Source organism: Pogoniulus pusillus, chromosome 37, assembly GCF_015220805.1.
Source record: "Pogoniulus pusillus isolate bPogPus1 chromosome 37, bPogPus1.pri, whole genome shotgun sequence".
Taxonomy (NCBI): Eukaryota; Metazoa; Chordata; class Aves; order Piciformes; family Lybiidae; genus Pogoniulus; species Pogoniulus pusillus.
The window spans coordinates 9,919,024-9,930,636 of record NC_087300.1 but is presented as its reverse complement, the minus strand read 5'-3'; the positions used below and the strand labels follow the sequence as shown (position 1 = coordinate 9,930,636).

Below are 11,613 nucleotides of genomic sequence, written 5' to 3'. Positions count from 1 at the left end.
CAAAGTGCAGGTTCTTTGGAGGTACCGTAATGACCAGAACAGACTGGTGCAGCCTTGTCTCTCCCTTGACAGCAGTTCCCTCCTTCTTTCTTTCAGGCTATCAAATTTTGGATCACTTTAAAACTGTGAGTTGGAATGAGTTTTTATTTCTTGTATACTGTTCGTATAAAGTCTGCTGCAAACTTGCCACCAGAGAGAACTACAAAATAATTTTAAAAATACCTTTGTCCAATCCTGCTGTTTGAATAAACAGCTTTAAGTTCTCCAGTGTTCCTAGCTTTCCTGTTAAAACAATTCATCCTGCTACTTGGATAAATGAATTGGCACACTGAGCATGAGTTTTGTAGCAATTTAGTTCTGTAATCCCACAGGGCTCTCAAACTACCCCAACACCTTCCCTGTCCCCTCTCAACCTTACCCAAGTTCCCAGGAAGAATTGAGGTGCAGCCAAGAGGTTAAGAAGGAAGGTTAGTGGCAGTGGGGTTAAGGAGATGTGACTAGGTCTGAAGGCAAAGGCAGAATGAAAGACAAAATGGAGAATGTTATCAAATGTTTACTTGTTCTTCCCAGAGTTCTCAGCGAGACTATGAGAGAAGCTGACATCACAATTGTTCTCCTTTTCACAGCCTGTTATCTAGTTCTTTTACCAAAACATTCCAGCTTGCTTCAAACTAGCACAATCCACCCCTTGTCTTCTTCGCTCAGAGTATCGCTGAGAATTATCCGATCTAATCTAAACCAATATTTACAATAAAACAATATATACAAGTTCAGTTCACACTTCAATCAGATATAGGTGATTCAAAAGCTCAGAACAGGGACTCCCAGGTGACGTTGGGTTCATGCTCACGTACTATAGATTCTCTTGGAGTTTCTTCCTGTGTTGGGCGCCAATGGTACCCAGAACAGAAAACTCCTAACAGCTTATATTAGACACTCTGAATTTAAACTCTCTCAGCTAAGGTTAGATTTCTCTGTGGCACACACTGAATTTCACCATTCTCCTGCATTACCCAATATGTATGACCAGGACCTTCAGCAGAAACCACCCCTCGGACAGGTTTCCCTTCGCCCGAAGGAGAAAATACCCAAACGGTTTTCCCTAACAGATTCTTTTCACATACAACAGGAACTTTACCACCATCTACTGTTTGGACCAAATCTGATTGTGCAGGTCCTGCTCTGTTTACTGAACCTGTACTATTTACTAACCAGGTAGCTTGTGCTAAATGTTTGTCCCAGTTTTTCAGAGTTCCACCCCCCATGGCTTTTAGGGTGGTTTTCAGCAAACCGTTGTAGCGCTCAATCTTCCCTGAAGCTGGAGCACAGTAGGGTATGTGGTAGATCCACTCAACACCATGCTCTTTGGCCCAGTTGGTCACAAGATTGTTCTTGAAATGAGTGCCATTGTCTGACTCGATTCTCTCTGGAGTTCCATGTATCCACAAGATCTGTCTCTCCAAGCCAAGAATGGTGTTAGGTGCAGTAGCATGTGGAACTGGATAGGTTTCCAGCCATCCAGTGCTGGCCTCTACCATCGTCAGCATGTACTGCTTGCCAGAACAAGATCGAGGTAAAGTGATGTAGTCAATCTGCCAGGCTTCACCATACTTGTACTTTGACCATCTCTCACCATACCATAAGGGCTTGATTCGCTTAGCCTGCTTAATAGCAGCACAAATGTCACAGTCATAGATGACTTGGGTGAACGAGAGGACACAGCCTCAGGCTGCGCCAGGGGAAATTTCGGCTCGAGGTGAGGAGAAAGTTCTTCACTGAGAGAGTCATTGGGCACTGGAATGGGCTGCCTGGGGAGGTGGTGGAGTCGTCGTCCCTGGGGCAGTTCAAGGCAAGGTTGGATGTGGCACTTGGTGCCATGGTCTAGCCTTGGGCACTGTGGTAAAGGGTTGGACTTGATGATCTGTGAGGTCTCTTCCAACCTTGGTGATACTGTGATATTGTGATACTGTGATAGCGTCCATGGACAAGTCAATTGACCTATCACGAGCCCATCGGTATGTTCCATCTCTGCCTTGATGTCCAGATGAGTCATGGGCCCACCGAGCTAAAAACAGTTCACCTCAGTGTTTCCAATCAAGGTCGATGTCAAGATCAGAGTTGGTATCAACTTGAGCAATCTTAGCAGCTTGGTCTGCCTTCTGGTTATGTTGATGTTCCTCAGTAGCTCTGCTTTTAGGCATGTGTGCGTCTACGTGCCGCCATAGATCAGCACACCAAATAGGCTTTCCTTTCCTCTGCCAACCATTCTTCTTCCAGTCCTTCAGCCAACCCCATAGAGCATTGGCTACCATCCACGAGTCGGTGTAGAGGTAAAGGATAGGCCAATTTTCACGTTCAGCCACATCAAGAGCAAGTTGAACAGCTTTTACCTCAGCGAACTGACTGGATTCTCCTTCGCCATCTTTCTTTTCGGTAACTCTCCTGGTAGGACTCCAGATTGCTGACTTCCATCTTCGCTTGTTCCCAACAAGACGACAGGAACCATCTGTGAACAAAGCATAGTTCTTTTCCTGATCAGAGAGATCACCATAGGGAGGAGCTTCTTCAGCACGAGTTATTTTCTCCTCTGGAGGTTTGCTACAGTTTGAGCCTTCCGGCCAGTTGGTAATCACGTCCACCAGACCAGGTCGTCCAAGATTACCTATTTGTGCCCGTTGGGTTATCAAAGCCATCCATTTAGACCAGGTTGCATCTGTGGCATGATGCGGTGATGAACCTTTGCCTTTGAACATCCAGTTTAGAACTGGCAGTCTAGGAGCTAAGAGCAACTGTGACTCAGTTCCAATCACTTCAGAAGCTGCTTTCACTCCTTCATAGGCTGCTAGTATCTCTTTCTCTGTTGCGGTGTAATTTGTCTCTGAACCTTTGTAACAACGTCCCCAGAAACCAAGTGGACGTCCACGTGTCTCGTTTGGAGCTCTCTGCCAAAGGCTCCAAGTTGGACCATTGTCACTGGCAGCCGTGTACAGAATGTTCTTAATGTCCGGACCAGATCTCACAGGTCCCAAGCCCACTGCATGGACTACTTCTCGTTTAATTTGATCAAAGGCTGCTTGTTGTTCAAGTCCCCACTCGAAATTGTTTCTCTTACAAGTCACATCATGCAGAGGTTTGACAATCTGACTGAAACCAGGAATGTGTAGTCTCCAAAATCCCACTGCACCAAGAAAAGAAAGTGTGTCCTTCTTATTTGTGGGAACTGCCATGCTGGAGACTTTGTTGATCACATCCTGAGGAATGTAACGGCGACCATCCTGCCACCGCACTCCCAAAAACTGAATTTCTCTGGCAGGTCCTTTGACCTTGTCTCTCTTAATGGCAAAACCTGCTTGCAACAGAATGTCAATGATTTTGTTACCTTTCTCAAAGAGTTCCTCAGCAGTTTGGCCCCACACAATGATGTTGTCGATGAACTGTACGTGCTCTGGAGCTTTACCTTTCTCCAGTGCATTGTGGATGACTGAATGACAAATGGTTGAGCTGTGTTTCCACCCCTGAGGCAAACGGTTGAACAGGTACTGGATTCCTCTCCAGGTGAATGCAAACTGAGGCCTACACTTCTTTGCTATGGGAATAAAGAAGAAAGAATTAGCAATGTCTGTGGTTCCATACCATTTAGCCTCCTTCGATTCCAGCTCGTACTGGAGCTCCAGCATGTCTGGCACAGCTGCGCTCATGGGTGGAGACACCTCATTGAGGGCACGAAAATCAACTGTGAGTCTCCGGTTGCTGTTAGGCTTACGCACAGGCCAGATGGGACTGTTGAAAGGTGAATGAGCTTTCTCGATGACAGCCTGACTCTCCAGTTGACGAATCAGCTGATGAATGGGCAACAAAGAGTCACGGTTAGTTCTGTACTGCCTGTGGTGAACAGTTTGAGTTGCAATTGGCACTTCCAAATCCTCTATGTCATGATGTCCCACAACTGCAGATTCATCTGAAAGTTCAGGTCTAGTAGACAATTTCAATTTACCATCCTCAATCTCTACAGATGCTATTCCAAAAGCCCATTTGTGACCCTTAGGATCTTTGAAACAACCTTGTCTCAAAAATTCAATTCCCAACATGCAAGGCGCATCAGGACCAGTTACAGTAGTATGTGTCTTCCACTCTTTACCAGTTAAACTGATCTCAGCCTGTATCTTAGTTAACTCTTGAGATCCACCAGTGATTCCAAAAACAGTGATAGACTCTGTGCCTTTGCAATTTGATGGCAACAAAGTACACTGAGCACCTGTGTCAACTAAAGCCCTGTATTTCCTAACTTTTGAACTGCCAGGCCACCTAATGAATACATTCCAATAGATTCGGTTCTCTCCACTATCCCTTTCCTCTTCCTGGCTGGAGGCAGGGCACCCCTAATGTTGAACATGGCATGTGGGGTGTACACAGTGATTGGTGTTGTTGTGAGAGGAATTGCAACTGTTGGAACAATTGCAGTTGCTCTCGGGAGCTGAAGAAGTGACAGCTACTTTTCTGGCATTGCTGCCTCTGTTTCTGCCACTCTGCAGTTCCCTGACCCTCTTTGAAAGAGCTGAAGTAGGTTGACCATCCCACTTGTTCATGTTCTCCCCGTATGTGTCACGCAGAAGTATCCACAGTGATGCGCGTGATTGCTGATGTCTGGGTGGAATTTGTCTCCTCCTGGACTGGAATTGCCTTGCAGGAGGTGGGCGTCTGTTCCTGACTGCAGAAACATGCACCCATTCAGATGATGCAGGAATGGTATCCTTTACCAGATTGGAAATGGAGGTTTTAAGATCCTCCTTCAGTTCTCTCATGCTATCTTTAACGTCATTCCTTATCTCTTTCATCTCTGTAGTCATAGTCTTTATAGCAGAGACTATGGCAGAATGTGCCAAGCTGTCCTCTACCTGCCTGAGCTGGTCAGTGAACTCACCAACTGTAACAGACCTTCCATTATCACTCCTTCATAGAAACTTGCTGGCCAAGATGTTAGCATAGGATGAAGGAGCAAGCTTAATAAGCTTCTTCATGAGACCTGTTCCCAAAGGAATATCATCAGGCTCATGTGTGCCATGATCTCCATAAAGCACTTCTTTCACAGCAAACTCCTCCAGAAGCTTAATTTCCTGCTCAATAGTGCCCCACGTTGGGCGCCAATTAAAAATGTGATGGTTTGGGCTCTTACCCGCCCCCCCACACTTTTGTAATTGCCCCAGCTAACTCAGAAAGGATTCCAGGAGTATAAATGAAGCTATTTATTTTACAGCAGCAAATATACAAGCAGCTATTTACAATAGATACAGTTATATACAGAAATATACAAAGGATAAACAATACAGAAGCACAACTCCCCTCCCAGAAACCTGAGTCCCCAGGAGGGGCTCTCAAACTACCCCAACACCTTCCCTGTTCCCTGTCAACCTTACCCAAGTTCCCAGGAAGAATTGAGGTGCAGCCAAGAGGTTAAGAAGGAAGGTTAGTGGTAGTGGGGTTAAGGAGATGTGACTAGGTCTGAAGGCAAAGGCAGAATGAAAGACAAAATGGAGAATGTTATCAAATGTTTACTTGTTCTTCCCAGAGTTCTCAGCGAGACTATGAGAGAAGCTGACATCACAATTGTTTTCCTTTTCACAGCCCGTTATCTAGTTCTTTTACCGAAACATTCCAGCTTGCTTCAAACTAGCACAAGCAGTTGTGTGTGAAATTCCTCAAATTCCTCCAAGATGTTCTACTCTTACCAGGTCAGAGTGGGTTTTCCTCAGTGGGTGTACAGGAGCACCCTGGTGGCAGTTTTTTCCCTCTGGTGCTGTCCCCTCAAGTTGTGTTCTGTTGAAAGGCAGCAGTGCTGTGCTGCACTGTCAGCTGCTCTCTAGTTACAGCAGTAATGTCTAACACACTTCAGATGCTGACAGTGTTTTTCGGTCTTCAAACTCCTCTCACCTACACAATATGCAACCATCTCAGTGATGGCATGGATGAAAATTTCCACATTTATGACATAGATCTAAAAAGCTATAAATTATGAAATCTAGACACCATCAAAACTATCCAGGTTGAGTCCTGATTTCTTGGCAGGCAGTCCTCATTACTGCTTAGGACTGGTTTTGGGGAAGGAGGCCACAACAGGGTGAAGACCTGAAGCCAAGACATTCCCTGTTGATTTCCGTTTGTATGTAATCGAGTAGTCAGTGTTTTTCCTTCCAAGTGCTAATGGGAGTTGTGCCTCAGTGAAGATGTGGCATTCCCAGATGCTGGCTTTCCAACAGATGGGAGAAATCCTTAGTTCTGTAGTAAAGGAATACCATGACACTGACTTCCTAAAAAGGATTCTTGCTGTGAAGAGCAGATACCTGAAGAAATGTGGATGTGGTTCCACAGTCATTTTGGTTTGCTCTTGTTTTTAAAATTACTCGAGTCAGCTGTGTGGACTTTATAGGAAAACAACACATTTATCTGTGGTGCATGCCCAAATTCACCAAGGCTCCAGGATGCCCTGCCTGCTTATAAATACCACTACAGACACTGTCAAGACTGACTGCTGGCAGGGCTCTCAGCAGAGCTGCAGGGAATTATTTGAGGGAAATTCATTTTCCAAGTAAATCCTAGCACATTAGGTCTGGAACAACCCTCACTCGATACAGGCAGAGGGAAGTGACAGAAAGCAGCCCTGAGGAGAAAGACTTCAGAGTGTGGATGGACAAGAAGCTGGACATAAGCAGAGTGTGAGCTTGCAGCACAGAATGCCAATGGCAGCCTGGGCTGCATCCAAAGCAGCATGGACAGAGATGCAGAGAGAGGATCCTGCCTCTCTGCTCTGGGGAAACCTCACCTGCAGGGCTGTGTCCATCTGTGAGGCCCTCAGTACAGGAAGGACATGGACCTGATGGAGCAAGTTCAGAGGAGGCCACAAAAATGGTCAGGGGGCTGAAGCATCTCTGTTATGAGAACAGGCTGAGGAAGATGGAGGTGTTCAGCCTGGAGAAGTGAAGGCTCCAGGGAGACCTCAGAGCTGCCTTCCGGTACCTTCCACAAGAAGGTTGCAGAGGGACTGTTCCCAAATGCCTTCAGGGACAGGATGAGGGCAATGGTTTGAAATGAGAGCAGAGCAGATGGAGATTGGATGTGAGGAACAAATTCTGCACCGGGAGGCTGCTGGAACACTGCAGCTGTTTGCCCAGGTTGGTGGTTGAGGCCTATTCCTGGAGGTAGCCAAGGTAAGGCTGGACAGAGCTCTGGGCAATCTGATCTAGTGGAGGATGTCCCTGCTGAGTGCAGGGGGTTGGAATGGATGATTTTTAGAGGTCTCTTCCAACCTACGTGATTCTATGCCAAGAACCTGAGCATGGCAGGGAGCAAGGGAAGCTGAAAACCTTGCCTTTGGCCCTGTCAGGTGCTGAACCTGTTTTCTCCATTCTCATGAAGTTTACAGTTGGTGCCCTCAAGTCCTCTTCTCCTGACTCCCTACAGAAGTGTTGTCCCAGGGTTTTTTGCCTACAACATTTTAGAAGGGGTGAGACTGGGATAGGACTGGTGCTCTTCCTTGAACATGTCCTAAGCTTTTACCATTATAGGGAAGGAAGTAGGTAGAGGATTAGTCAGGGTGCAGTGCCATACCAGGGAGGCATCTGGCTTGGCCAGCCGGGATGAACTGCCAGAGATTTCTCTAGGGAAGCAGAGAAGTGCCAGCCAGTAACAGCTCAGCAAGAGGTGCACCACCCTGTCTGTGGTGGCAGTTGGCAGCCACAGTCTCTTGTGGTGAATATAACAGCTCACAGAAAAGGGAAAGCTGGGTTTTAATGTGTTTGACAGGTCACTCTGCTGAGTTCTTACCAATGGGAACCAGGAGAAATGAGAAAATTAAGTTGGCATCATTTTATTAGAAGCCCACTTAGAATGCAGAGAAGTTTTGGGTTGCATTAGAGTGAAGGAAAGAAGATGAGTGACTGGTACTAAAATACTGTCTCAGGAACTGGCTACAAAGGCCCATTCATTAACACCTCCCTTGCAGCATCTCTACCGAATGACACATTTGCTGCTCTGAGTGCTCTGTGAGCTCCTGCTGTGACAAGCTCCGTGGGTTTCAGCAGCACCCAGGCTGTCCTCAACTTTACAGACACTGGGTATGAGGGGATTGCCTTGACTCTACATGAATATTTGGTTCCTTGCAGTGCTCTAGAACTTTCTTTTCCAAAACATTTTCAGTTTATTCTGGCTCAGAAAGGAGTGGACATGCTTGCCTTAGCATTGAGTTAGGCAAAAGCCAAGGAAATAACAGCATGAAGAATTTAAACAGAGATTAATTCTTCTATCCTTATTCCAAAAGCAGGTGAATGTGTGAACACAAGAAATGAGAGGAGGGGGAGCACTGCTCTCCTTTTCATGGGAGGGGGAGGCCAAATATGCATGATTTGGGGTGTTCTGCTGCCTCCTGGAGCCCAGGCTGGTGATGTGAAGAGAAAGCTTTCCCTAGTGCCACCCTTAAAACACTTTCCACTGATGGTCTTTCAGGTAGGTAGTGATGAAATAAGGACAAGAAGTCTTAAGGGCAATTAAGGACCACCTGAGATCTGTCAGGCAGTAATTAGGACTTCTCCCTGCAGAAAGGTGGCAAGCCAGCTAGGGAAGATACCTGCTGGTTGTGAATAGAGAGCTGGTGGAGGATGTGATGGCTGGGGACCACCTTGGGGACAGCCATCACCAAATGCAGAGTTCTCAGGTGTGGGAGAGATGAAGATGGAGGCTCAGCAGAACTGCACCTGGCACCGCCAGCAGGCAGACTTTGGCCCATTTCAAATGCTGGTGGACAGAGACCATTGGGAGACAGCCCAAAGGAGTTCAGGAAGGCTGAGTGTTCTTTAGGAGGGCAGTCTGAAAAGCACAGCAACAGGTTAGCTACTTGTGCCCAAAGCCGAATCATCAGGGAAGAAGGGGCCTGGCTGAGCAGGTTCATGAAAATAGTATCAGACTTACAGCTTGTCCATTTGCTTCATAGAGCGGGCATTTTTGTTTGATCTTGGCCAGTTCCATGTTCACTTGTTTGCTGACCACAGCCATGGGATTTCCTCCTGGAAAACATTGTACATACTTAAAGCACCCAGCAAGCTCATCAGCAAATAAAGAAAACTTCCACAGGTAGACTAAATACAGCAACTCCAGTGCAAAATGCTTTCCAGTCAAGTAGCAGAACACTGCCAAAAAACTTCCCAGCAATTATTGCAATGAGGTCATGAAGAAGCCCCTACCCACCGACCCTGGAAGGACAGTACATAAAAAGTGCAGATTCCAAGGGTGGCTGCAACCTTACAGGGTTGAGACTTCACAGCTGTAAACATGTTCTAAATGCTTATGTGCATCTTATGTTCAGTGAGTCAAGGAGAACACCCACAGCTGCACCATGACTTCAGGGACTGTTAGAAGTGTTGTGCCACAGAGAAGGAACCTGAAGACTTCAGCCCAAACAAGCAACACCAGTGAATGCACTGTGTGAAGGTGAGCTGTGCCCGCCAGCTGCTCCTGGAAATGTGTGAGCAGGTCAGAAAACCATCTGGGAGACTTCACATAGAAACACGAGGAAGGCAGAAAGCATTGACCTGAAGCACCCAGAACCACCAAGGGTGGAAGCTTCTCTGAGCAGTTTTCACTCTCAAACCCAGAGCCCTAGTTCAAAGCAGAGGAGGAAGTTCAGACACACCAGGACCCTCTTGTCTTTAGAGAGGTGACTGAACAGTCAGAACAGTTCTGAAGCAGATCTAAATAAAGTCATGTTCCATGTTCAACCTACTAGAAGTGTTAGTTCTTCCAGAATTTACTGACAGCGTCAGAGAAGATCACATTAACTTCAGCCTTTGACCTTCCCAAAACCGCAAGCCCAGTTCCTTCAGTTCTCTTCCCTCCTCACATCTATCCCAGATTCTGTTACATGAAGAATGTGCTTCATCTCCTAACTCCAAAAATAATTCTCAGCCTGTGCTGCCTCAGTCTGCAAAGTGCAGCTTCACTGCTGAAGAGGGCAGTCTGAAAAGCACAGCAACAGGTTGGCTACTTGTGCCCAAAGCCAAATCGTCAGGGAGGAAGGGGCCTGGCTGAGCAGAGAGGTTTGCCTGCTGCCTGGGCAGAAAAGGAGCCTGCGGGCATCGAAAGAAGGGGCAGGATACTGCAAAGCTCTGTCATGGGCTGTGCAGGGAGAAAATGAGGAGGTCAAAAGCCCAAGCAGAAATTAATCTGGGTTCAGCTGTTCCAGAGAACAGGAAAAGCTTCTATGAAGAAATGAGCAACAGAAGGGAGGACTGAGGAGAATCTCTGTCCTCTGTCCAATGCAGGGAGAACAAAGCAGTGAGGAAAAGGCTGAGAGACTCAACACCTTTGCCCCAGTCTCTAGCAGTCACACCAGCTGTTCACTGGATACCCAGCCCCTGAGATGGAAGATAGAGCTGGGATCAGAGTGAGGCCTCCATAGACCAAGAGGAGAGGAGAGGGTCGGTGACCTGCTGCACCACTTTGACACACACAAGTCTATGGGGCCACCCAAGGCTGCTGAGGGAGCTGGAGGAAGGGCTCACCAAGCCACTTTCCATCATTTCCCAGCTGACAAGACTGGCAAACATCGACAGGAAGGGCCACCAGGAGGAGGACCCAGGGAACTACAGGCTTGTCAGTCTGGCCTTGGTGCCAGAGAAGGTCACAGAACAGGTCATCCTGGGTGCCACAAGGGGATCATGCCCAGTCAGCACTGGGTTCAGGAAGGGCAGGTCCTGCTTGACCAACCTGATCCCCTTCCACAACAAGGTGACTGCTGAGTGGGACAGACTGGGGTGTTGTTCACCTGGACTTTAGTAAAGCCTTCAACACAGCATCCTCCTGGAGAAACTGGCTGCTCATGGCTTGGATGGCTGGAAAGGTCAGAAGTGTACTGACCTAGCTGGTCAGATTTATGCAGGAACATGCTTGCCCTTGCCCAGTCAGTTCTGCTGTACTGCGGTCAGTCAAGTCCTCTGCCACTTCTGGAAGGCGAGGATGGGGTTGGTGCTCTGGGCGGGGCCTTTTGGCACACACTGTGTGTGTTTGCTCTGTGATTCGGGATACAGCAGACCCAAGGCATGCGCAGGTGCACCAAAAAATGTCTTCTCAGTGTCCTTTTCCACACTGGTCAGTCTCACGGTTGGAATCAGGCGGAATCAAACAAATTTAGCACTGTTAGGATGCAAGAGTTAGGGGAGGGAATTTCCCTAGGGATCAGTCCCTGTGTTTCTGCACCGCAGCAGCAGAAGAGGCCTCTGTGCAGGGTGGGCGCAGGTGGGCAGCTCCTTTCCTGCTGCCGATGACTGCCACCGCCACAAGCAGGTCCCGACAGCGATTCTCCACCTTGGCGGAGTGCTCGCCTGCGCCGCACGTCCAGGGGCTGTCCTGGGAGCCGCCTCGTCAGGCCGCCTCTCGCCCGCCGCCTTTCAGGAGCAGACTTGGCCCAGTTCTGCGAGCTCCTCATCCCCTCCCGCTGCCCTGCGGCGGAGGCCGCCCCAGCCGCCCTGCGCTGCTCTCTCTGCAGCAGGGCTCGGTGCGCCAGCGCCGCCCGAAGCGGCGGTACACCCCCGTGCCAGCCGGGGCCGCAGAACACAGCATTCCGGCAGC

At 48.1% G+C, this 11,613-nt stretch overlaps 1 long non-coding RNA gene across 2 annotated transcripts; it reads right to left on the bottom strand.

Annotated features, from left to right (window-relative positions):
- Window positions 1–413: 413 nt before the first annotated feature.
- LOC135190882 (uncharacterized) lies at window positions 414–11,597 on the bottom strand. Of its 2 annotated transcripts, none has more exons than XR_010308665.1 (3): window positions 10,811–11,597; window positions 8,959–9,053; window positions 414–503 (listed from the first exon to the last, which is right to left on the bottom strand). It is a non-coding gene; the product is annotated as an uncharacterized LOC135190882 (long non-coding RNA). The 2 variants fall into 2 exon arrangements; XR_010308664.1 differs by lacking the exon at window positions 414–503 and adding an exon at window positions 5,207–5,499.
- Window positions 11,598–11,613: the final 16 nt, after the last annotated feature.